Genomic DNA, 25,812 nt, shown 5'->3' with positions numbered 1-25,812 from the left:
CTGGAAACCGGCAGAAGTTTGCCCCACTTCCACTTTACTGCCATGTCTTACAGCCGAAGGCACAACAGTGGAATACCATTGTGGAATCCGTAATTCTCTCTCTAGACGTCCCACAATTTACCGTCCAGTATAGCGTCGTAAACAAAAGTCACATGACCCGTAACGTCACGTGGAAAAAATCTATATACTTATTTACATATATCCCCAAGAATCCAAGTTAGGGTTATGTGAGCAGTTGGATGCAGATGGTACTTCAGTTCAACTCTATCTTTATCATGACGTCTTTTTGCATTTTGATACTGCTATCCCTTGACGATTTTGTTAGTTTTAGTAGAAATATTTTGTGACAGAGAGTTAGAGAGTTAGAAACAATCATCACTAACTCCTTCACTCTGAGAGGTCTTCCTAGGATGAATAGATACCAATGTATTCACTTGGTTTTGAGCATCAAATCCCTTCATTTGTATTTTCACATCGTTTTCTCAGTAAAGTGACGTTATAATGATATATCATCATCATCAGCCGTTTGAGTATCCACTGCAGGACCGGCCTATATCGACCGAAGTCGGGACGATACAGCCAATGTATCTCTAGCGAGTGGTTTAGGCTGTCTGGTAGAGATTGTATGTAGGGTGAGAAGTGCTTGTAAGTGTAATTGCAGTGTTGGAATGGCTTTGGATGTGTGTGTGGTCTGTGAAACAAGTGTAGTCGGCCCGCGCAAGCCGACTGGGTGCAAGCATACTTTATAGAAAGCGACACTGTTTCAACCACAGCACGTGGCCGGGTGAACACTCCCAAAGTTTGCTACCCTGGCAGGCCGCGAACCCTGGTTCACCCGTGTACGAAACACACATTCTACCACTGTACCACAGAGGCTCCTATTAAGATATATATATATATATATATATATATATATATATATATATATATATATACACACACACACACACACACACACACAGTATACGGATAGATAGATAGATAGATTCGAAGCAACTGACCCTACCTTTGGGAAGCAAAGGCTGAAAATAAAGATAAACATCAAAGCCAGCACGAACAGTATTATCTTGTCAATCTTTGTGACGTTCCAATCCTCACATGGATCATCATCTGACCTAAGAAACAAACCAGACCAAATTAAGCTCCTATCTATAATAACACAGAAAAAAAAAAATGGAATGATATTAGGTCCAATCCTCACATGGATCATCATCTGACCTAAGAAACAAACCAGACCAAATTAAGCTCCTATCTATAATAACACAGAAAAAAAAAATGGAATGATATTAGGCACTAGTAATAAAAATGAAATACAGAGGTAAATCAACAGGAAACTAAATGAAATATCTTAGAAACATAGTACTATCTATCTATCTATCTATCTATATCTATCTATTGCCAGACGCCTTAATCCCATATGGGGTTGCCACAAACAAATCACCTCCAAGTCGCCCTGTCCCCCTCCATTTCACTGCCCTGCTCCCAGCTCGCACCCCCCTCCATCATATACCTCTCCACTTCATCCCTGCATCTCATCCTTGGCCTCCCCTTCCCTCTCTCCCCCTCCACCTCACACTCGTACACTCTCCTCGTCAGTCTCACTCTCCATCCTCTCCACATGGCCAAACCACCTCAATGTGTTTCTCCTAACTCTTCCTATCACATTCACATCCACACAACAACGCTCCTTCACATCCTCATTTGTCAGTCTGTCTCTCCATGTGACTCTACATGCTCCTCTCAAATAACTCATTTCCACTGCTCTCACTCTTGACTTGTGTCCCTCCAACAAGGTCCAAGCTTCACATCCATGCGTTAGAGTTGGCATCACAATACTGTCATGTAGTAACTTTTTCACTTCCATGCTCACTTCCCTGTTTCTTATCACAGCTTTCAAGGAACCAGCAATCTTTCTTCCTTGTTGTACCCTTTCAAGCACTCCACTCTCCAAACTTCCATCCTTACTCGTCACACAACTCAAGTACTTAAACACACTCACAATTTCCATTTCCTCCTCATCCAACCTCACTGTACATTCACTGACTTTACTTCTCTCGAAGACCATAACTTTATTCATCCCTACATTCACCTTTAGCTTCTGTTCCTTACACGTTCTCCCAAACTCATCCACCAAGCCTTGCAGCTCCCCTTCGTCTTCACTTAACAACACAGTATCATCTTCAAACTATAGAACAGGGAGTTTCCAAACACTGCCATCTCTCACTAGGGCCACTACAACATCCACTGCCCTACCTTGTATCTCTTTTATAACCCCATCCATGAACAGACTGAACAACCATGGAGACATGACACACTCCTGTTTCAATCCAACCTTCAAATAGAAAAAATCACTCAGTTCACTAACCACACGCACTGCAGCCTTAGCACCTCCATACATACTCTTCACAGCATTCCACAACTTCCCATCTTTTTTTTTTTTTATAATGTGTCCGACTCTGGGCATAGGCTTCACAGCCTGGGATCAAGGCCCAGCAGTCCTCCTACATACCATACACCTCTACATGTCACCACTTCGGCGTTAACACCCACCGTCCATATTAAATACATGCTAGGGCTGTCTCCTACAGGACTGGTGTATTGGTATTAAGACATGTCGGCGGGTCTTCTGGTAGATCAGTAAAGTCTGATTTAATGAAATTCAAATCCTTAAACTGTTCCCTGCTCCAGCGGGGATTTGAACCTGGGTCCGATAGAACGGCAGGCCACCTCTCTATCGATTGAGCCACGCCTCCCCATATATTCTTAATACTTTCCACAATCCTTGCTTATCCACCCTGTCATATGCTTTCACCAAATCCATGAAGGCCTTCAAGTGAGGAGAGGCACAAGATAAAAAAAAAAAAAAATACAGCAAAGGTAAGAGTCAATCCCATCTAGTTTCTTACGAGCTGTAGGGCACGATGTTAAGCTCGGGATGTAAAAAATAAGAATATGAACAAAACATGAGAAAAAAATACTGGAGCTAAAAGAAAAACAAGTGTGAGTAAATGTAGAGAGAGAGAGAGAGAGAGCATTATATAAAAGTACATGAAAGATCTATCGGGCGCAGAGGAAGCTTCAGATGGGGGATGGAAAGGGTTAAGTGGATTGGAAGAGATGAAAAAGAGATGAGGAAAATATATTTTTAAAGAAGGGTGAAGGTAAGAAAGTCATTTAGGTGCGAGGGAAAGCTGAAGGGGGATAGGGTAAATGGAGAAAGTGGAAAGAAAGAGAAGGAAAAAGAGAGGGCGGGCGGGTGAAGGTAATACAATAATAAACAGAAAGAGGAAGAAAAGAGAAGAAAATGGAGCAAGTATTACAAACAGTGGAAATGGCTGAGAGAGTAAGAAAGAGAGAGAGAGGAGAGATGGAGTAAGTGAGAGTTCGGTTGGTAGGGAGGGAGAGGGGACGAGACGTAGGGAGTATACGAAGCTTAAAGAGAGAGAGAGAGAGAGAGAGAGAGAGAGAATACGAGTACGAAACCACGAAGAATGACATGTTGGTTGGTGGACATTGTAATGAGTGGGGGCGACGATCATCCACGTACATAATGTGCTTCCTTCCTGAGGTGAGGTTACACTGGATGACAAGAACAAGCAAGAGAAGCAAGAAAAATTAATAACATGATATTATTATACTGAACGTGTCAAGAATAACAAATCAAAATGGTATTAGATTTCTGTAACGTTGGTGTCAGGTATGACGATGTGGGAACTATTAAACAGGACGTTTAGGAGGAAGGACAGCTAAAGAGTCCAGCGATGGGCAGAATGCAAGCAGGATGGAATGACTAGAGAAAACCATTGGAGGGGATTGTGGTTAGGTGGGCATATTATAAAGTGAAAATACTAATGATGCTGAAGCATAAATCACAAAATAAATTTAGGTCTGCGTTGTACTATAACGCTGAAACGTGACCTACAGTAGGAAAAGGAAACAGGATTAGTGTAGCATACAGATGCTGATATGGATGCCTGGTGTTCCTACAGGAGACAATTTATATATATATATATATATATATATATATATATATATATATATATATATATATATATATATATATATATATATATATATATATATATATATATATGGAGCCTCAGTGGTAGAGTGTGCGTTTTCGTACACGGGAGAACGAGGGTTCGCGCCCAGCCTGGGTAACAAACTTTGGGAGTGTTAAACGGCCACGTACTGCTTTGGCGGACATGAGGGGTGCTGTGGTTGAACCAGTGTCGCATACTATAAAGCATGCTTGCACACAGTCGGCTTGTGCGGGCCGATTACACTTGGTTCACAGACTACACACACATCCAAAGCCACTCCAACCTTACAATCACACTTACAAGCACTTCTCACCCTACATACTGTACAATCTCTACCGGATAGGCTAAGGCAATTGGTAGAGATACATAGGCTGTATCGTCCCCACTTCAGTAGGGATAGGCTGGTCCTGCAGTGGACATTCAAACGGCTGATGATGATCATATATATATATATATATATAGAGAGAGAGAGAGAGAGAGAGAGAGAGAGAGAGAGAGAGAGAGAGAGAGAGAGAGAGAGAGAGAGAGAGAGAGAGAGAGAGAGACAGAATCGAAGCAACTGACCCTTCCCTTTGGGAAGCAAGGGCTGAAAACAAAACAAAACATCAAAGCTAGCACAAGCAGTATTATCTTGTCAATCTTTGTGACGTTCCGATCCTCACTTGGATCATCATCTGACCTACGAAACAAACTAAACCATATTAAGCTCCTATCCACAATTAAGCAAAAAAAATGGACTGATATTAGTCACTGGTAAAAAAAATATACAGAAGTATGAAATACAGAAATAATACAGAAGTAAATCAAGAGAACACTAAATGAAGTACAGAAATAAATCAAGAGAACACTAAATGAAATATCTTGGAAACGCAATACCACTGAGGAAAATTCGTACTCAGTTCTCACCTTCGCCCTTCACTCGGCAGTCACGACCCTACCCCGTGACCTTGACCTTTGACTGACTTCCCAGTAATGAATACCTTCGTACTTGCCTGACCCTTAACACTTTAGCGAAGTTTGATTCAAATCAGATCAAAACTGAGTTGATCTTGCTCTGTGACCTTGGCCTTCAACTAAATGTTCTTAAAACCGAACCCATTTATTCCTGCCTTATACTCAACCCTTCCACAAAGATTGGTGTAAATTGGATTAACTGCTTTTTTTTTCTTTTTCTTTTTTCTTTTTTTTTTTTATGTGTCCGACTCTGGGCATAGGCTTCACAGCCTGCTCTCAAGGCCCAGTAGTCCTCCTGCATGCTATACACCTCTCTACATGTCACCACTTCGGCGCTAACACCCACCGTCCATATTGACTACATGCTAGGGCTGTCTCATACAGGGCTGGTGTATTGGTATTAGCAGGGGTATTTTTACATGTCGGCGGGTTTTCTGGTAGATTGGTAAAGTCTGATTTTCTTAAATTCAAATCCTTAAACTGTTCCCTGCCCCAGCGGGATTTGAACCTGGGTCCGGTAGGACTGCAGGCCACCTCTCTACCGACTGAGCCACCGCCTCCCCCTGTGATCTTGACCTTTGGCTTTTTATTAAAAAAAAAAAAAAAAAAAGTTTACTCCATAGTTGACTTTCATCATTTCCTCAGAGTTTTGTCAAAACTGAATCAAAACTGTGTGAGTTATTTTGCTACCAAGCACGCACACGTGTAGAACTTTGGCCTTGCCTTGCGACATTGTCCTCTGATTAATTGTTCTCAAAACCGAATAATTTCATTTTTTACCTTACAAACGTCTTTCCCCCAAGTTTGGTTTATGTGGATTAAAATTGTTTGCTTCTAGGTCAACGTTTTATTTTCCTCTGTGACCTTGACCTTTGACCTATTGTAAAAAAATAGGTTTCTATACTGACTATCCTCCCACCAGTCTACCCAGTTTGGTTAAAGTTGGATAGAAACCTTTTGCAGTATTTTACCAACAACCCCCCTACCCAATACACACACCCTTCAGAACATAGCACCTGTTCCTGCTGTGCGTGCGCTGATGTTAAAACCCCGGATACGTCCCTATGTTTTATACTCAATATACTCAAGAGTTTAAAGTCAATTGCTTCTACTTCCCAAGAAAACTGGTGGGCGAGACGGAGAGCAACAGGAAATAAATTAGCTTTTAACTTAAGCCACTTTTTCTCTCTTTCCCATTTAACAGACCTGCCTCAACGTCCGACTGGAGGTGGGCGGAGGAGGAGGTAAGAATGAGGGAGAGTGAGGGAGAAAGTTAGAGATAGAGGATGTTGGCCTCTCATGTACGGTGACTTCTACTTTAATTTTGTTCTTGTTACCTTCAGACTTTTATTTAAGCGGAGATTTTTTTTCAACCGGATGGTCTGTACAGTCTTCATTGACCCCTTCATCACGAGAATTCTCTTCTAAGCTGAAGGTAGCTAGAATAAAACAAACTGTATACACCTCACAAAATTAAAAGTGGTGAACTCTTTCAATATAGTAGACGTCTTGGTAAATGTACTGTTGTTGCTGCCTGGCGATTCAATTTACACATCAGATTATCCAAGTGGTGATGGGTTAATGAACGCTGTACCGGATGCATATTTCCGTTCTGTATGCCTACTCGTCTCACCACCGGGAACCCTCAGCCAGGAACGACGCACGCCCCGTCGTTTCAAAACTAACCATAGGCTTTTCTCGGAAATATGCTCATTGTGTTTCCCATGCAAAATTACTAATTAACACTGGTGATTTTCAACATAACCAAACCAAACCTAACGTAACCTATCCCATAGGGGTGTTTGCCTGAGGGGGCTGGCTGTGGTATTGAGAAGAATACCCATACAGAACGGAAATATGCGTACCGGATCCCTCCAGGTTCAGAAAGTCTTCTAAGCTGATTAATCGTGTGGTGGTATTAGATGTAAAACATAAACATTGAACCTCAGGTGAAGGGATTAAGTCCAGGGGGAGGGAGTGCAATAAGAGACATGGGTTGTATATTGTTCTTTTACCTCTTCCTCAATGATAAGTTTCGCATGTTACGTCGCATTACTCTCATATAAGTATATCTGACTGAGGAGGAAAACACCAATATATTCCCCACAGAGCCCAGCACGCCACCATCGATTTATATACAGGTCTGTATTTTTAATTCTAGACAACAAACACACTGGGGCAAACGAAATCCCACTCAAAAGTCCCGTGTTAGGCCCGGAAATATTGTACAATATTCATATTTAAAAATTGTATATCCACAGACTGACCACCTAGCATGTGTATATGGGGCGCATGTAGAGCTGTGATTCAGTAGGCTTCAATAGTGTTTGAATGACTGACCCATTTCACTGAACATGCTGTTTATAATTCTCCCACTTTTGTGTTTTTTATCCTTGTTTTCTGGACCCTACCCCATTTCGTACTTATGTGGGAAGAAAATATCAGGAAGACGACGAGGACAACGATAATGATGATGAGGATGATATTACACAATAACAAGCACGTATAAATCATGGCAGGTACGGAAATAGGCTAGTAAGGAAGTGGTACTAATTCGCTTAATGTGATGAAAGCACGGGTCTTGGTCTGGTACTGCGGCACTGCAAGAAAGTAACAGGATGATCTACATATACTTTTGTTTATTGTCTCAAAGCTGCCACTAACCACTTAACCACGATCATCCTTTCTTACTTAATCCAGGTACGGCCAGACGATTTCATAGCAAAATGGTTGGAAAGTCTTCATTAACAGTTTCAGGACGTTGATGACTATATAGTTCTGCTGCCACCAAAGACCTGTATTCAACTAAGGAGAAGCGACAGGGTTAACGCTCTACTGTTTCCTTTCGTTTGTCCATGGCACCTTCCTTAAAAACAGAACTGTATGAAATAAAGAAGAGTAGTATAGTATATAAGGAAAGTGAGAATTATGCAAACGATAACGTAACAGCAAATCTCCTATGCCCTTTTGGGGACGCAGGGGACCCTAGACCAGACTACCTTACTCCAGATTTAAATTGCAGAAGACCGACCATCGCCTGTGGCTGCATTCTTCTTGGTAAAGAAGTCCCTAGTCACCTTATGGATTCGAAATCATGCGTAAGACAATACAAAGCACAACATAGCTGTACCATGTTTGACGAGGGAAGATTTTACGTCGTCATTTGGCCAGGCGATACATCACAGTCCAGACAGGCAGGCGAGGCAGGAGAAGGGCACGTAGGAAAAAGTTTCAGGAAAACAGAGAAAAGAGAAGACGCCAAGTTAACAAATAAAGAAAAATAGAAGCAAGTAAAGAAAGAAATGTACAAATACTCTGAGCAAAGGAAATCTTAGGTACTGAGTGATGCTGGTGAGTGAACATCAGGGAGGTCTCTTCTCAGCTGAACAATAAGCTGAACAGTATCGTCTGGCAGTGGTGGAAATAATGTATCAAAGACGTCATCGAAAGAATAATATTTATGGACAGTGTTACTAAGAAGTTCCATGGAAGAAATCTGAAATAATGGAGTAGCAGATAAAAAATGCGATGGACAGTCAAGAGGGGTGATGGTGCAGAGTGAGGGTGGGGGGACAGCAAGGGGGGGGAAAAGGGGTGAGGGTAGGAGGTGAAGGTGAGGGAGTGGGTAGGGAATAAGGGTGAGGGTGAAAGTGGGGATGGGAGTGGGGGTGGGGGTGTGTGGGTGAGGGTAAGGATGAGAGTACGGGTTGAGAGAGAGGATGAGAGTAGGGGTTGAGGGTGAGAAGGGGTGAGGTTAGAGGAGGAGGGGTGAGAGTGGAGGGTTCGGGTGCAAGAGTGAGAGTGGAGGGTGAGGGTGGAGGTGTAAAGGAGGGATGAAAAGGGATCGGTAAGGGTAGAGGTGTGAGGAGGGTAGGGATGAGAGTGAAGGGTGATGTTGGAAGGTAAGGGTGGAGGGTGAGGTTGGAATGTAGGTGGATGCTGAGGTTGGAGTGTGAAGGTGGATAGAGGGGGTGGAGGGATGAGGGTGGAAGGAGCGTGGAGGGGTGAGGGTGGAAGGAACATGGAAGGGTGAGGGTGGAAGGGCAGTGGAGGGGTGAGGGTGGAAGAGGCGTGGAGGGGTGAGGGTGGAAGGAACGTGGAGGGGTGAGGGTGGAAGGGCAGTGGAGGGGTGAGGATGGAAGAGGCGTGGAGGGGTGAGGGTGGAAGGGCCGTGGAAGGGGGAGGGTGAGATGGAGGGATGAGAGTGAAGGGTGATGCTGAAAGGATGGGGTGCAGGGTTAGTGTGGAGGGTGAGGTTAGTGTGTGGGTGGATGGCGAAGCTGGGAAGTGAAAGCGGATAGTCAGAGGGGAGGGAAGGTGCAGGAAGGGTGGTAAGGGTCAGCGTGGAGGTGGAGGTAGAGGGGCATACAGGAGAAGTGAGGGAGGAGGAGAAGGCAGAGGGCCAAAGTGAAGTTCAATATTTGTAAACAGACACGTGCCGATCTCAGCTGGGGGTCGGCCCGGGGGCAGGTTTTTGTCCCCAGCTTCAAATAACCCAACCTGCACCATATTACAGTTTACTCCCAGTCTTCTGTTTCCCTGTCTGTAACAAGTATCTATCCCACCGTCCTCCCATTCCACGTAAGTTTTCCCTTTGCTCAGTTTCACAGAGCATTCACCCCAAAGAAGTTAAAAGAGAATACTATGGCCTACCTGGCATCAAAGACTAACAACACAATAGGACTTTCCATTTCCGATGTTAGGCTAAATGAAGAAGACACGATGGAAAGGTCATGGTATACAGATCCATAAGGAACGCAATCATTTTTTTTTTTTTTTTTTAATGGGGAGGCCTGATTATGGTATCATTTTTCTTGATAAACAGCTGCTTGGAGTGCACGAGTATTACCATAGCATCTAAAAAAATGTATCGAGTGTTTAACGGTAAATGATAAACCCATTAAAAAATCATGAAGAGGTGAATGAATAAATAAAGTTATAATTAATGAAAAAAAAAATGTCTTCCCATTCAACTTATTGTTTTAAAACGGGAGGGGGGGACTGGGCCACTCGGTTCCACCCCTCCCACTCCGGCTGCGCCCATGAAACTATATGTGGGAGTTGTGATGATGCAACAGCTTCGGCTCGAAGGAGAACAATCGACGAACATAACCCTCTCCCCCGTCGCTAATGCCATTACAACAGATTTGAATGAGATAGCTGTATACTGTATATCTCAGTACAGACGAGTTAATTTTGTATAGTGCGATTGTTGTCGTTGTGTGTGTGTGTGTGTGTGTGTGTGTGTGTGTGTGTGTGTGTGTGTGTGTGTGTGTGTGTGTGTGTGTGTGTGTGTGTGTGTGTGTGTGTGTGTGTGTGTGTGTGTGTGTGTGTGTGTGTGTGTGTGTGTGTGTGTGTGTGTGTGTGTGTGTGATTAGCCTGGGCGTGGGAGGGCTAAGGGACTAAGTAGTTCATACCCAGTTACCGAAAAAAATTGGGCAACCAGTATGTACATAATAATATACTCTCACTAAATGCAAAGCTGCTGACGTCAAACAATGAACTCTTCTGTGATATGCACACAAACGAGACCTGATGATATTTTATGGCAAATGTGGATATCAAATGACAAACAAGGCAAGTGCAGACCTAACAGAAAAGAAGCTGCTTTTCTTGCTGTAAGTACTGTCACGTAAAATAGGCACACTCATTCCTGCGATAATCATTGCTAATAAAACAGGTGACTAGTATATGCTTTTTTATCTTCTCGGTATCGCCCATCCCTTCGTCTTCAGCATTAAATATTGCTATTACGTGCTTATTTAACACTTTCATTATTTAAAATCTTAACAAATGCAATGATATTACCATGATGGCGTTGCAGAATGCTTTTATTTTTTTAACGTTAAACTGTATCAAAAAGTTTTATTATTTCCAACTAATTCTCTTTGGAATCATTTGACCTCTCTCAGGGTCCACACTTCATTCTGGTAACAAATTAATTACATTACTATTTGAAAAAAATTGTTAAAGAACGCAGAATACTTTCGTAACTGGCATTCGGGGTACTCTAACAGAAAGAAACTTTTTAAATATTCATTTTTTCTGGTTCACAAGTACGAAAAGGCTACTGCAACGAGTAGGATCTGTTTGCGTACATGAATATATTTCCCCTGTAATATCAGCATCCAGTGACAAAATAAATGACAAATTGGCCCAACATGGTTCTCCCCCCCCCCCTCAAAGCCTAAGTCCTCCCCTGCAACGATTAGTATTAAGCTGTAACTTTGTTATACCCAAATTCTTACTTTACGTACTTGACACTCGGGCTCTTGTAACTCATTCTCAGCTGAGAAGTCTCGTTTGGCGTTATCTGGAACTGAATGCCATAGTCGGTTGTTTTTGTGATGGACATAAAAACATGCCGAGTGGATGCCGTAGATTTTTTTCTCTTCTGCCGTTAGGCTTAAAACCTGTATAAGGAGATTATAGGTGGATGATGGCTTAATGTTATCATTTAATCGTTCTCTATAGAAAAACCGTATGTATACAGACTTAACTATGCGTTTTATTCATTCTGGCAAACGCCACGGGGCGCAAAGCCTACTCACCCTCCGACTCCAACCACATGAGTCCCTTCGTGCAACGCTCCAGGCAGCGACCCTTCCACTTCTAAGTGTCTCTCGACAGGAACAATCTAACTACTCCAGCAATGAGGACTGTGGCCTTCCCTTTGGTCTCCTTGGGTTAACTCTTTCAGAGATAACCCTGTGAACACAATCCTTAGGAAACTGGGCCATATGCCCATACAATTGGAGTTGTCGCTGACATACAAGTGGGTAACAGGCTTCGATTCAGCAGTTGCTTAATATGCACCTAGTCGTACCAGGGATATCCTATGATCCTGTGATGGCACATAGTACAGAAGAAGACAATTAGCCCCTTCAATTCACTATTCAGCGCCCATGTTTCACAGCCATAGAATTAGGCAGGGAGAACCAGTGCCTTGAAATGCGAATTTTCATTGTTCTTCACAAATAACGACAATGCCAAATACCCGAGTTTAGTGAATTCATAACCCTGTAGGCGAGGCCGATGTGACGAGAAACCTCATCATCTGACCTACCACTGTTGTGGACCACACTACCAAGATAATCTTTCCAAGACTACCACATTCTCACCACATGCTTGGACAGACTGAACTGTTTCATCCAACAAACTATCAAATGTCTGGACATTAGTCTTGACCCCCCAAAAAACTTTGATCCAAATAGCTTTGCATTCTCATAAAATTCCTCGAGGGAACTCAGTAGGATCACCATCGACTCTAACAGCAAAACTCCATCATCAACAAAGTCAGGGTCAGTAACGCTGAAACTGTCAAATGATACTTTACAGTGGCTCTGACTCAAGGTCCGGCCAAAATTTCAATCCATGCACATCTGGGAGCAAGGACACATCCCTGTCTTACACCAGTGCTTACCGGGAAGAAGTGAGATGTCCCCCTTCCATACTTGATGGCACTCAATGTTTGAACACAGACCAGCAGTCACTCAGATTATCCCAGCAGGGATCCCAGGGAGTTGCAGTTTTTCCACCAGCAGGCCTAACTCTTGATTTACTGAGTCAAACGTCGTTTTGAGATCCTCATAGGCTGGAAGCAGACCTTGTCGATACTCTAAATGGCGTTCCACAAAAGCTCAAAGAGCTAGGATATGGCCAACTGTAGACTTCTTGGGTGTGAATCCGCATTGCTCAGGCCTCTAAAACTTTAAAAAATGGTCCTGGATACACATCAGAAGAATGTGTGCACGAACCTTACCTGGCACACTGAGCACTGTAAAACCATGGTAGTTACAACAGTCACGGTGCTTTCCTTTCTTTTTCCAGACACGGGTGACGAAACCCCATTTCCAGTCAGGAGAAATAATACCAGTCCTTCATATGGCTTCTATGGCTGCATGTAAAGCCCTATCACAGCTTCATCCCCAGAGTTTATCAGTTCCACTGGTATGCCACAAATACCAGCTGCTCTATCACATTTCAACCTATCCACTGTCCTTTTGATTTCATCTAAGGGAGGCACAGTATCACCTATTGGTGGGAGAGCAGTCGGTGGTTGTGCACCAGCCGGTGGATGCTCTCCTCTGGGAGGTTCAGTCATATACTGCTGCTCAAAGCATTCAACCCAACGAACTCTATACTCTTTCACCCCCGACATGAGCCGTCCATCTGCTACCCGAAAAGAGTTATATTTAGAGGTGAGTCTGGAGTGGAGCTTCTTTAGGACTCGGTAAGTAGGTCGAAGGTCATTTGCATGAAAGTGGACTTCCACCTCCTCACTGATTTCCCTGACATACCTTTCCTTGTCCTTTCTCAGCAAAAATCACGTCCATCAAGAAGGAAGTTTGTGCTGCTCCTGATCCTCATGATCCCCAGCCAGACTGCCAGCACATCCCGCCATAGTTGTGGTCAGTGCCACCAGGAAGACAAAACTCCTCCTTGGTCTCAGGTGCTCACCAGTGCACTCATCAGCTATACCAGGGTAGTATACTTAAAGGTATCCCATTGTTCAACAGGGTCCTCAACAGTACTGAGTACCTAAAATCGATCTGAGAGTGCCACAGCATATTCGCAGGCACACTCCTCATCCCTGAGTTGTTCAAGATGCAACTGTTTTTGGTAGCATCTTGAGCTTCTCTCAGTTTTGCTTTGTAGCCTTAGAGTAGAAACAAGTCGGTGATCAGTGGCAATGAACTCAGCAATCCTGAAAACCCTGCAGTTCTCAAGGAACCTCCAGCACATAATCCAAACTTTTTTGCCTATTGTACTCCTTGTTACCTTCTTCTACCATAGGTGCCGCCACGAGTAATTGAACTCAGTATGTGGAAGGACAGTGCAAATTATATTAATAGTTCGCATAATTTTAGTGCTGGACAATAAATTATTATTCAGTATACTAAAGAAAAAAGACTAACGAAATAACATAAAAATTGCTTGAAAATTACTTACAACTCAATGTGAAATGTGGGGTTGATATTCACTGATGATTTCTGCCATTCTGGGCGGTAGAGAGGCTATTGCAGTGATCAGTCTTTGTTCCAGGTTTACATTTGGTTTGTTTCTCTGTTCTGACTTGATAACAGTCATTGCAGAGAAAGATGTTTCACAAAGGTAGGTAGACCAGAAGGGAAGAAGGTTTTCCGAAGCCTTCTTTACTAGGTCAGGGAGCTCCTTCTTTACACAGTTCCAAAACCGTGTGAGGATTGTGCTTTCAAATACCAGTTTGAGGTCACGACCTGAACACACTTCTAAGAGTGCTTTCTGAAGGCAAATGGGAAGCTTCTTCATATTATCTTCAGATAGGAGTAATGAATTTCTAATCCAATCCGGCTGTATAGATCTCTCATATATGTCAGGAAATTATGATTTAAAAGCACAGATAAGGTTGGTCAAATGTTCCACAATAACTGGTTTCACAGTCTCTCTCTCTCTCTCATCACTGTTACTGGAAGAATTAGCATCTGACAGAGAAAAACACATCAAATCTCCTCCTGAGCGTCACTCCTTCCACAACTCTGTTTTCCTTTGAAACCACCAATTTTATCATATAAGCTGACAATGTTTCTATCATTGTCCTGCAGAGACAAATTTCACTCAATCAATTTGCTAAATCTATCTGCAAGATATGCCAATTGTGCAAGCTAAGTAGTGTTTTCAAAAAACGTGTTCTGATAAAACGGAGCCTCATCTTGCAACTCGAACAACTTGGCGAGTACCCTCCCTCTCGACAGCCAGCGCTCCTGTGTGTGCAGTATTAGCTCTGTGTGCTCAGACCCTATGCTTTCGCACAGTCTGTGAAACAGGTGGCCTTGACTTTAAAAAGTTTATTTCTTTGATGCCATCATTCAATATCCTATGCAACTCTGAACTCATTTTTTTGGATGCTAATGATTCTTTGTGAATGATGCAATGAGTCCACACCACATCAGGATTTTACTTCTTAATCCATGCAACGAGTCTCTTCACTTTCCCTGTCGTGGAAGCAGCAGCGTCTTTACACACATTAATGCAAGACTTCCAACTAAGCCCTTGTTCAGAGAAGAACTGATTAATGACACTGAAAATGGCTTCCCCAATTGTGTTCTTCTATTTTTTTGCAAAAATGTACATGCTTATTTCTATCATCTCCATCAATGTATTTCACAAATGAGAAAAGGTGAGCCTGTCCACTGACGTCAGTCAATTCGTCAAGTTAAAGTGAAAATGACCGGCTTGTTTTCAGCTTATTCACTAACTGATCAATAGCATTTATACTTATTTCACTTACCCTTCGAGAAACAATTTGGTGTGACAAAGAAACAGCCTTTAGTTGGTGAGCTGCCTTTTTATCCAGCACTTTTTCAGCCATCACAACTGCAGCTTGCAATATCAGTTCTTCAGCTATATTAAATGGCTTTTTAGATTTGGCAACAAATAAAGATACAGCTAAAATGCTTCCAGAGCCTGGCTTGATGTTGTTGAGACTTTCTTAATTGTTGTCTGGGAACACTTAAAATCAGAAAGTTTTCTTTTAAAAAATTACGCCGGTTTGCCAACATGACACTGATGTTTTGTGTTAAGATGTCGTTGGAGGTGAGCTGGTTTCATACTACTGTTGGTCAACTTCTCCCCACAAAAGAAGCACAAAGCTTTCTGAGGATCATAATTCGCAGCAGTAAATCCAAGAAGCACATAATCTTCCTTGTATTGCCGATATTAAGGTAGGTCTGTTCTCCTTTTCTTCACAGCTGCTTGATTCCCTTCACTTGCATTGTTGTTGCTGCTGCTACAGCTATCACGTTTTAACCATCTATCCATATTTCTTGCTGTCAAAGAAATAACTGTGTCTGTAAGCTTACTTGTGAATTTGAAAGAGAGATATTCACACTTTCACTCCTACTCTAAACTGAGCAGGAGAGACTCGGAGTTCAGCATTGTTCCCATACGCGTCTGTCCCGTTTCCTTTCCCTCTCTCCCTATTCCAATCTCCCCTCAGTTTCTCTCTCGTTCGTTTTAGTTCTTACTATGTTCTCTTGTCATTCACTTAAGCTGGAAACTGTATAAGTGTTGTGGTTATGCAATCATTCTATGTTCTCAAACAATCACCGATGAACAAATACGCATGCCCAGTAAAGTTACTAATTCAAGACGCCATATGACGTACATGTGATACAATTTGATTATTATTTTTTTTCATTATCTTCCCGCGTACCCCTTTGAACAATGCTGTGTACCCTCAGAGGTACACGTACCCCAGGTGGACAACACTGCTTCAGAGAGTACTAACAAAGATGTGATCAATCTCCGTTGGAACCCCTCCCGTAATGAAATAGCAAGTCCAGCAATGAAGATCTGGCCGCTGGAACCAGGATCCCGCAAATCTCAACTTACGGGACTTGCAAAATCCAGAAAGTAAGAACTAGTGGAACTCTGATTTCAGGGCCATGGAGACCTACACAGTCTTCGAAGTGCCAGTAACCACAATGAAGTCACCAAGGACCAAAATTGTATCTCCTGAGGGGCGCAGTTTCACAGTTGAGTCAAGTTTGGCGTAGAAAAGCTTTTTCTCTTCAACTTCACCCATCTTAGTCGAAGCGTAGCCTACACTGCAATAAGATGGATGAAACCCAAGGAGTGCTTCAACCTCACCAGCAAAGAAGTGTAAATAATAACTTAGGATTAAAAACTGGCAAAAAAAAAAAAAAAAAAAAAAGATCAGACCCAAAAAACCATCATTCTTATTTTAAAACTAGATGCACACACACACAAAAAATGATCTTGACCTGTGACCTTGATAAGTAACGTTTAATCATTTGCATTAGGTTATGTCTACTGAATTTTGTTCTTGCTATACCAGACTATTTTGTTCGTTAGGAAGGATCTCAAACAGTGCAGCAATTAATGAAGGTTGTATCGAACCCTTCTCATTAAAAATTCATCCATTAAGTTGAGCATGGAGATAGCTCGAATAAAATGAACTAATAAAACGTCATCGGGCTGAAGGGATTAAAGGCCGAATTTAGCCCAACTAGGTCTTGTTTTTAAGTTATTAAAAGTATGCATGCAAAACCCGGCTATTAATTATGAAAGTTTTCATGGATCGCTTATTTTAACGAGTTTCTGATTGTCATTCACGCAGATCATACCAGTCTCTAGTAAATTTTGTAAAGTCAAACTTGGATGAATGAGACAGATGACACACAACTCACCATGTACGATATAGGACGCATAACCCTCCCAGGTGATCCAACCTTATTCTGCAAAAGAAAGAAAGTCTTAGGTTAATGTCTGTGGACTGCAAGAGGGTCATAACGGCTAATTTCCAGTTTTTCCTCGAGTGCGATCCGTATCGCTCGATGTTATACTCAGGTCCTTAATTGCATAGCAAGAAGGAGAGGAACCAGGTGGAAACAAACTTTGTCTAGGAATCTGACCGGCCCGACGTGAGCTGCACGTCATAACCCATGACTCACCGGCTGCCACTAATGACTCCATTTGTACCGTTGATTAGAAACTAGTAAGTCAGTAAGTTTATCAGTATTTTATTAGTTTCAAACTAACTTTCGTGACGATGAAAATAAACCTCACATTGAATCGAATAAATCAAGAAAGAAAGAAAGCTCTCAGCAAAAACTTTGTGAAATAAACAGATATATAAATATGTAAATAAAGCTCCAGGGCAAAAATTAAGTGTTGTTGTGGTCGCTGTTGTAAATTATTTGGCGGACATCAAAGCCACATATATAACTTTTGTGATCGTCGTGGAAACTACTGCGTTGGTCAAAGAAAACAGAACACCGTCGTTGGGAACCTTGGACCCTCAACATGTAATTTCTAGAGCCAAAGGTGTGTGCATAAGAGTCTTGCTATACTTATGTCTTCACTTGCACACCTACAAAGCAGTTAACAGCCAGAGTAAGTATGGGTACAGGGAGTTGATGATTACGATGATGACGGTGATACAGATCTTATACGGCATTAAAATTAACATTTTCTCTATTTACGGAAGCAGAAGAGGAGGATAAAGCAATATATAACAGAGAGAGAGAGAGAGAGAGAGAGAGAGAGAGAGATCCAGCCGTGTACGTGAGAGGAGTTAAAACGTAATAAAAGTGTATAATGAACATTCCAATACAGGACACGTTCCGAAAGTCCGGGAACTAATATATATCATGGTAAAAGTTGAAGTAAAATAAAAGTATCTGAGAAAATGCCACCAGACTAGATCTGTTGTGGGTCTGAAGAGTGCATTTGTGATTTTGCTTCCTACAGCTAAGGAAATAATTATTCATTCCCGTAACGGTACATCAGGGAAGTTTCGCATTACCCACCTCTCGAATCACTGGTTGAGACGGGTGAATGTGAAGCGGCAGCCAGACCTTACGTGTCTGGTAACTGTGTGTGAAGGAGCTGGTGGCGGGGGACTGGGGACAGAGAAGGGTTTGGTGATATTCCATTTGGGGATCACGTGTAAGTCTGCAATGTATGACTTGGACGGTGTGTTTGAGTTATTTTAGTAAGGATAGATGACAATATGATGCTAGCATTTTATTTAAAAAAATACGTAGATGTCTGAAGAGTTAGTGTTGTCAGGAAAGTTATGGAAGTTTGCTGGGTTCGGACAGAGGTTTGAATGCTTTCATTCCATCTCGACTTTAACATGAGACGTTTCCCCAGGAGATATTCGTAACGATATAACATATATTTATATTTTGTGCTGACCCGAAAACAAACCCACTATATACATACATACAGTATGTATGTATGTGTATATAGATAGATAGATAGATGATAGATAGATAAATGAATTCTTATAAATTTGTTTAATTATTTATCCTCTGTCATCGGACCCACTATAAACATCCTCCTGCAAACATTTCCAGTGTTATTCATTTCGAACATAGTGTTAGGTCCCAGTCCCCACACTGCCACAGGCTCCAGCAGCAGTAGTACAGTACAGGAAGGACGTTGCCCAGTGAGTTGTTCTTCCTATGGTCAGCCTTAGGTACAGTATACAGTACACAAGATCAGCTGAGGCGAAAATAATCTCTGGCTCCTTAAAGTTCACTGTCTTTATTTTCCAAGTAAATCCACTTAATGCCTTCCAACTTCACTGTTCACTATCCTCACAAGCACTGGAGCTATACACACTTCACTAACTGCTGTTACACTTAATGCTTAACAACACTTCACAGTTATTACACTTAATGCTTGACACTTCACTGTTTTCTCAAGTACCAATGATATACTACCTTCAATAACCCGTCACTGTTTTCACAAGTACCGAAAATAATCTTCTCTAACAGTAATTACACTCGGTGCCTTCCAGCAACTCTTCACAAACTTCACTAACAGCACTACACTCTAACTGAACCAAAACCGATTGCACTTCACTCAAACTGACTTGAAACCCGACTAAACTCGTAATAATCTCTAACTCATATAAACTTGCATTGTTCTAGACTGATCTACAGTCCATGAGAACAACAGTTGCCAATTCGTAGACAACCAAAACATAGGCCTACCACAGTTTTCTTACATTACATAACACTCTAAATCATTTACCATACGAACTTAAATTATATAATTTAATGAGCAATCACTTAAAAAAAAAATAAAGAAAAAGAGCACAAAAATTAATGCAACAGCAGGCAAACAGGCAACTCTGACACATACCGATGCCGGACCTTACGGTACGAGAAATATCTCGAAGATACGAGACTACCTAACTGGCAAATCCCCTTTCATGACAATAGAGTCTAGGGTAGTGTGTAACGATAATAAAAAAAAAAAAAATCTATTTGAGCGATTAACAGACTTTTCGTTTTCCTTCAGACAGAATGACACGGATAGTCCTAATTATAACTATCACTCCTATTGAGCATTACAAAACGAAGGCAAAGAAGCCTACCTTTGACATTAAACATGTATTATATAATGTGCAGTAATGCAGACAGACTCAGAGAACAGTGTAATACCATTCAAGGAACATACCGCTTTTGCACTTTGAGAATACGTCGGACACATTATCATTGGCTATTGATACTGTGACGTGAGCAACTCTCCATACCCTCCCACCCCCCGCCACCCTTTCTCCCACTCACAGTTACCAGACGTGTGGGGTCTGGCTGCTGCTTCGTGACTATCCGTCGCCACCAATGTTCCAAATAGTGGATAATGTGGAACTTTCCCTGACTGTACACACACACACACACACACACACACACACACACACACACACACAAATAATATATATATATATATATATATATATATATATATATATATATATATATATATATATATATATATGTATATATATATAGTACGCTTGCCCAGTGCACGTCATCACAGTGCACGGATCGCATTGTGCGCGAATGACCAAAAATCATAACGAAAAAACTTGAATGCGCGAGTTTACCCCACAAAACACGAGGTAGAGGCAAGAAGTGGCTTAAAAACGCCATTTTCCATCAGTACGCCATTTTCCCCCCACACAACGCGCCAATAGTGACCTAGAGGCTCATTGGGAAGGTGCTCAAGAGAAGTCTACAATAAGATATCGCCAATAACAGCTTCAATAATAACGATTTCGGCAATAACAGTAAATTAGAATAGATACCCAGTTTCTATAATAATGATGTTTATTTCGTGAATACCAAGTTGTTATACTGCCAATACGTTCATAACAAGATGAGGAATGAAACAAACAAGCAAGAAGAGATGAAGGAAACTGCCGAAAATGTGAGCAGTAGCAAGGATGAGAGGGAGGATCCTCCCCTCACCGCCTCCCCTGACTCGCCCACCGCCGTCCTCCACTGCCCCACCTGACTCACCAGCCGCCTCCCTCTCCACCTTCACATCCCCACCTGACTCACCTACTTCACCTGGCATACCTACAACCCCAACCATAATGACCGTTGCTGCATTCTGGAAGAAATGTAACATTCAACAGGCCGTAAATTTCTTCGTCAAAGTCTGGAGTAATACAACATTGGCAACCGTTAAACAAGCGTGGTGCGGCCGGGATGGTGGCGGGGGCACTGTAAGTGCGTTGCCGCGCCTCAGAACCCCTGTTGTTTAAGTCCATCAGGCCTGTTGTCTACTGTTAAGGTGACTGCCCATATTTTTGTTATTGCAGCTATATCTGTAGTACAATGTCTGAAAAATATGACCTTTTTTATGTCTCTAAGGGACAAAAAATGTTCAGGTATTAGGGGGTACCGCCCATATGTAATTTTTCCCATAAGATTATGTATTCTCAGTGCACGAATTCCCAGGGCGCGAGGTCGTTTACCACCCAATCTCTCGCGCACTGTGCGAGCCTACTGTATATATATATATATATATATATATATATATATATATATATATATATATATATATATCGAGCCTCTGTGGTACAGTGGTAGAGTGTACGTTTCGTACACGGGTGAGTCAGGGTTCACGCCCCGCCAGGGAAATAAACTTTGGGAGTGTTCACCCGGCCACGTACTGCATTGGCGGACACAAGGGGTGCTGTGGTTGAACCAGTGTCGCTTACTATAAAGTATGATTGCACCCAGTCGGCTTGCGCGGGCCGATTACACTTGGTTCACAAACTACACACACATCCAAAGCCACTCCAACACTACAATTACACTTACAAGCACTTCTCATCCTACATACAATCTCTACCAGACAGCCTAAGCCACTTGGTAGAGATACATTAGCTGTATCGTCCCGATTTCGGTCGGGATAGGCCGGTCCTGCAGTGGATACTCAAACGGATGATGATGATATATATATATATATATATATATATATATATGCCTGCCAGGTATGTCGTTCCCAACCGCTCAACATTGTTCCTCGTTAAAAATTACATTGGAAGAGATGGCTTGTGTATATGTGACCAACTCATGATGAAAATGTATAAATGTATGCTTGTTTGTGTGCATGTCCATATGAGTGTGTATATGTGTGAATATGAGTGCGTGCGTGTGTGTGTGTGTGTGTGCGTGCCCACATGTAGTAATAGCAGTAGTACTAGTATTGGCTGTAGAAATAAGAGATGTAGTATAGTAGTAGTAGCAGTAGTAGTAGCAGTAGCAGTAGTAGTAGTAGTAGAAGCAGTAGTAACAGTAGTAGCAGTGGCATTAACCTCAGCCAGATTCTCATTATGCTCCAAGGTGGTGAAGTGGTGGTGTCGTGATAATTCTACTGTCGTATTTATAAAGGATCCTAAACTTTGTACGATGAAGAATTCCATTGCAACAAGTTAACATCAGAATTCGCTATATTCGCTTGCGCCTTTTTCACTTTAGTATCTATTCATGTTTGTGAAGTGTTTGATAGCTTACAACAAACAGTCTTATGCACAACTCTGGCTCAGTAAAGGTTATGAATACGGTCTGTGGTTTGCCTCAAGGCCAACAACGCACTCTACCTGCTGGGATGACACTATGCTTAACCTGTTGCTTGTAATTTCATTCGTTACTGACGCCATAATATCAAGAGACCTCCCTGTCATATTCTGCCTGCCTCCCTCTCCTCCCTGCCTACCTGCCTTAACTCACACAATACCTCTACTCGCGTAATACCACTCATTTGCTTCTTTGTCTCACTATGTTTTCTTATCTCTGCTACTCATGTAATTTCTTTACTCACATAATACCTCTCCTTCGTTCCCTGACTTGCCACCCACGTCATACATCTCTCACACAACAGTTCTTTGTTTCCTTACCTCTGTTCAAGTAATAGTTCTTTTTTTTACCTCTGCCATTTACGCTCCACTTCTTGTTTGCTTTTCTGCTTCACCTTGTTTGCTGGTTTCTGCTTCACCTTGTTTCCAGTTTACTGATAAACCTGATTATATGCCCGGACTCCCTCTCATTGCCTATCCTATACTTAACCCCTTCACCTTGATGACTTTTTTTTTTTTTTTCATTTTAAGGAACCAGACTATTTTATTTGGGAGGAATCTCTATGTATGAAGTGGTTGTTGACAGTTATACTTAACCGTTCAGTTCGAAATGAAACTGCTAAGCTTAGGAAAATCGTCTGAATGTTGCAAGGAAAGTGAAAAATTGGTCATCGGTGTAAAGCAGTTAATCTCATCCCTGGGGTTTTATTTCTGAGCTGCATAATATCGTCTGGGGATACCAAGAATGGAGTAAAAAGATTATCGTCGTACCAACTGCGCTCACAGCTTAGGGCTGCATGATTGGCGCGTCCACACGAGTACTCAAACAAGTGCTGGCAACAAGTAAGCAACACTGTAACGAACACTCTGCAAACATGTTGGGGGCAGAAGCGTCCAGATCATATTGGCAACATCATGATGAAGTCTCAGCTGCCTCGTATGGACACACTTATCCCATCACCTCTGCTGCCAGTGTTCGAAGCTGCACTGAAACATGTTTGCATACATCTGTCCAAATACTGCTGCAATCATGTTCCCGAACATGTTGCCAGCTGTGTTGCCAACATATGTTTGAGCACACGTGTGGACGCGCCTTAAAAGAGACAGCGGGAGGGTGTGGAGAAGCAAGTAATGTTTGACGATGTTTTCTGAGCATGTGATGATTACAGAATACCTTTGACATTCCTGTATCTCAGCATATTATTATTTTATATGGGATGCAGGCTAATCACATTCAACAATTACAGGCGTTGCATTAATTACCACATAAAATAAGAGGTTTGCTTAGACATTTACACATTCAGTTTTAATCTCACAGCTTTAACCCTCCCGTGCATTGCTTCATTACCCTTACGCGACCTCGCTTCCTCCGTCCCCAGCACTCACTACATGAGTGTCTCATCTGGGGTCGTATTAATAAATTTTCTTGAGCTTGAGTATGCATGTAAGATTGTTTGCTGACAGTTATCTTGGTACAACTGCGGACCACTTCACAACCAGTCTAGAGTTAATAGGCCGTTAAGTGAAAAAGCGACCAAACTAAAAGAGAAAATGGATATTCATACGAACTGGCTATGATCTTTATGAGTAATTCTCCTGTTGTTTCTACACTCTCATGAATTTTCCAGGCTAATCATGCCACCAAGACCAAAAGTTATCACTGACAACACATGGCAAGATGTATTTTAGTGCCCCTGAATTATCATCTCCATTCTGTATTTGAATCAAGAGATTAGCCCTTTTTTCGATTAGATAATTCGCTCGAACTACCTCCAGATTATTTTAAACCAAGGGATTTAACATTAAAAGAGCTAAATGACAGCGTTGGATCATCACTAAACATACCATGAACGATTTCTTACCGATACCACAAACAGCTATAGGCATTCAATTCAAATCAAGTTAACCCTATCAAGTTTATATCATTATACGTATGTAAACTTTCAGTGGTTCTGCTGTTTGCCTAGTGGGTTGTTTGTAAATCTTTAAAAGTTATTATACTGACATGCAAACACCATTAATCTTCTTTGCCTCACATGCACATCACCTCTTTTTATTCCTTCATTTCATAGTGGTGCTCCTGCATGGCAAAACTGAATGATTCTAGCGATAAATCTTCCTCTTTTCCAGTGCCAGTTTATTTTCGCTCGTTTTCTGTTAGCCTCATCTTCAGCATCTTCCAAAAATCTTCCTCTCATTTCACCTCTTCCTCTTTCCCGGCACCAGTTATCCTCCCTTTGTCCCGCCAAACTTAAGATCCCATTCACCTGCCCTTAATTATCTCCCTCAGTCCTGCTGCCGCTGTCATGAGCACCGCCTCCCATCCCACCTGACCTTTAAGATTCATCTCAGGACAAGACCACAGCGAAATGGCCCGCAGAATATCCCATAACACAACCCACACCGTCACGTACACATGCTCTTAACGTAAGTGCACACACAGAGGCGGAAACACACACACACACACACACACACACACACACACACACACACACACACACACACACACACACACACACACACACACACACACACACACACACACACACACACACACACACACACACACACACACACACACACACACACACACACACACACACACACACACACACACACACACACACACACACACACACACACACACACACACACACACACACACACACACACACACACACACACACACACACACACACACACACACACACACACACACACACACACACACACACACACACACACACACACACACACACACACACACACACACACACACACACACACACACACACACACACACACACACACACACACACACACACACACACACACACACACACACACACACACACACACACACACACACACACACAGATGCACTTAACATAAATGCACCCCCTCACACATACACACGAAATTCTAAACTTATCTCCCAGCTCTCACTCCTCTTCCCTCATCATCATGCCTCTTCCTCTTATTTCACCCTTTCTCCCCTTCCCTCAAGCTGACTCCTCTTCCTCTCCCCTCACCCTCACACCTCTTCCTTTCCCTTCACCCTCGCTCCTTTTCCTCTATCCTTACCCTCACGTCTCTTCCTCTCCCCTCACCCTCACTCCTCTTCCTCTCCCCTCACTCACACTTCTCTTCCTCTCCCCTCACCCTCACTTTTCTTCTCCCCCTCACTCTCACTCCTCTTCCTCTCCCCTCACCCTCACTCCTCTTCCTCTCCCCTCACCCTCACACGTCTTCCTCTCCTCCCACCCTCACACTTTGTCTTCTCTCCCCACGCTCACGCCTTTTCTTCTCCCTTCATCCTCACCCCTCTCCTTCCTCCTCACCCTTACTCCCCTTTCCCACTCCCTTCACCATAAATCATTTTCCTCTCCCTTAACCTTCACACATCTTCCTTTCCCCTCGTCTTCACTT

The sequence above is a fragment of the Coenobita brevimanus genome, chromosome 51, assembly GCF_032717465.1.
Source record: "Coenobita brevimanus isolate Jiangsu-jjx chromosome 51, ASM3271746v2, whole genome shotgun sequence".
NCBI lineage: Eukaryota > Metazoa > Arthropoda > Malacostraca > Decapoda > Coenobitidae > Coenobita > Coenobita brevimanus.
The sequence above is the reverse complement of the archived record's forward strand: the minus strand, read 5'-3'. Positions refer to the sequence as shown.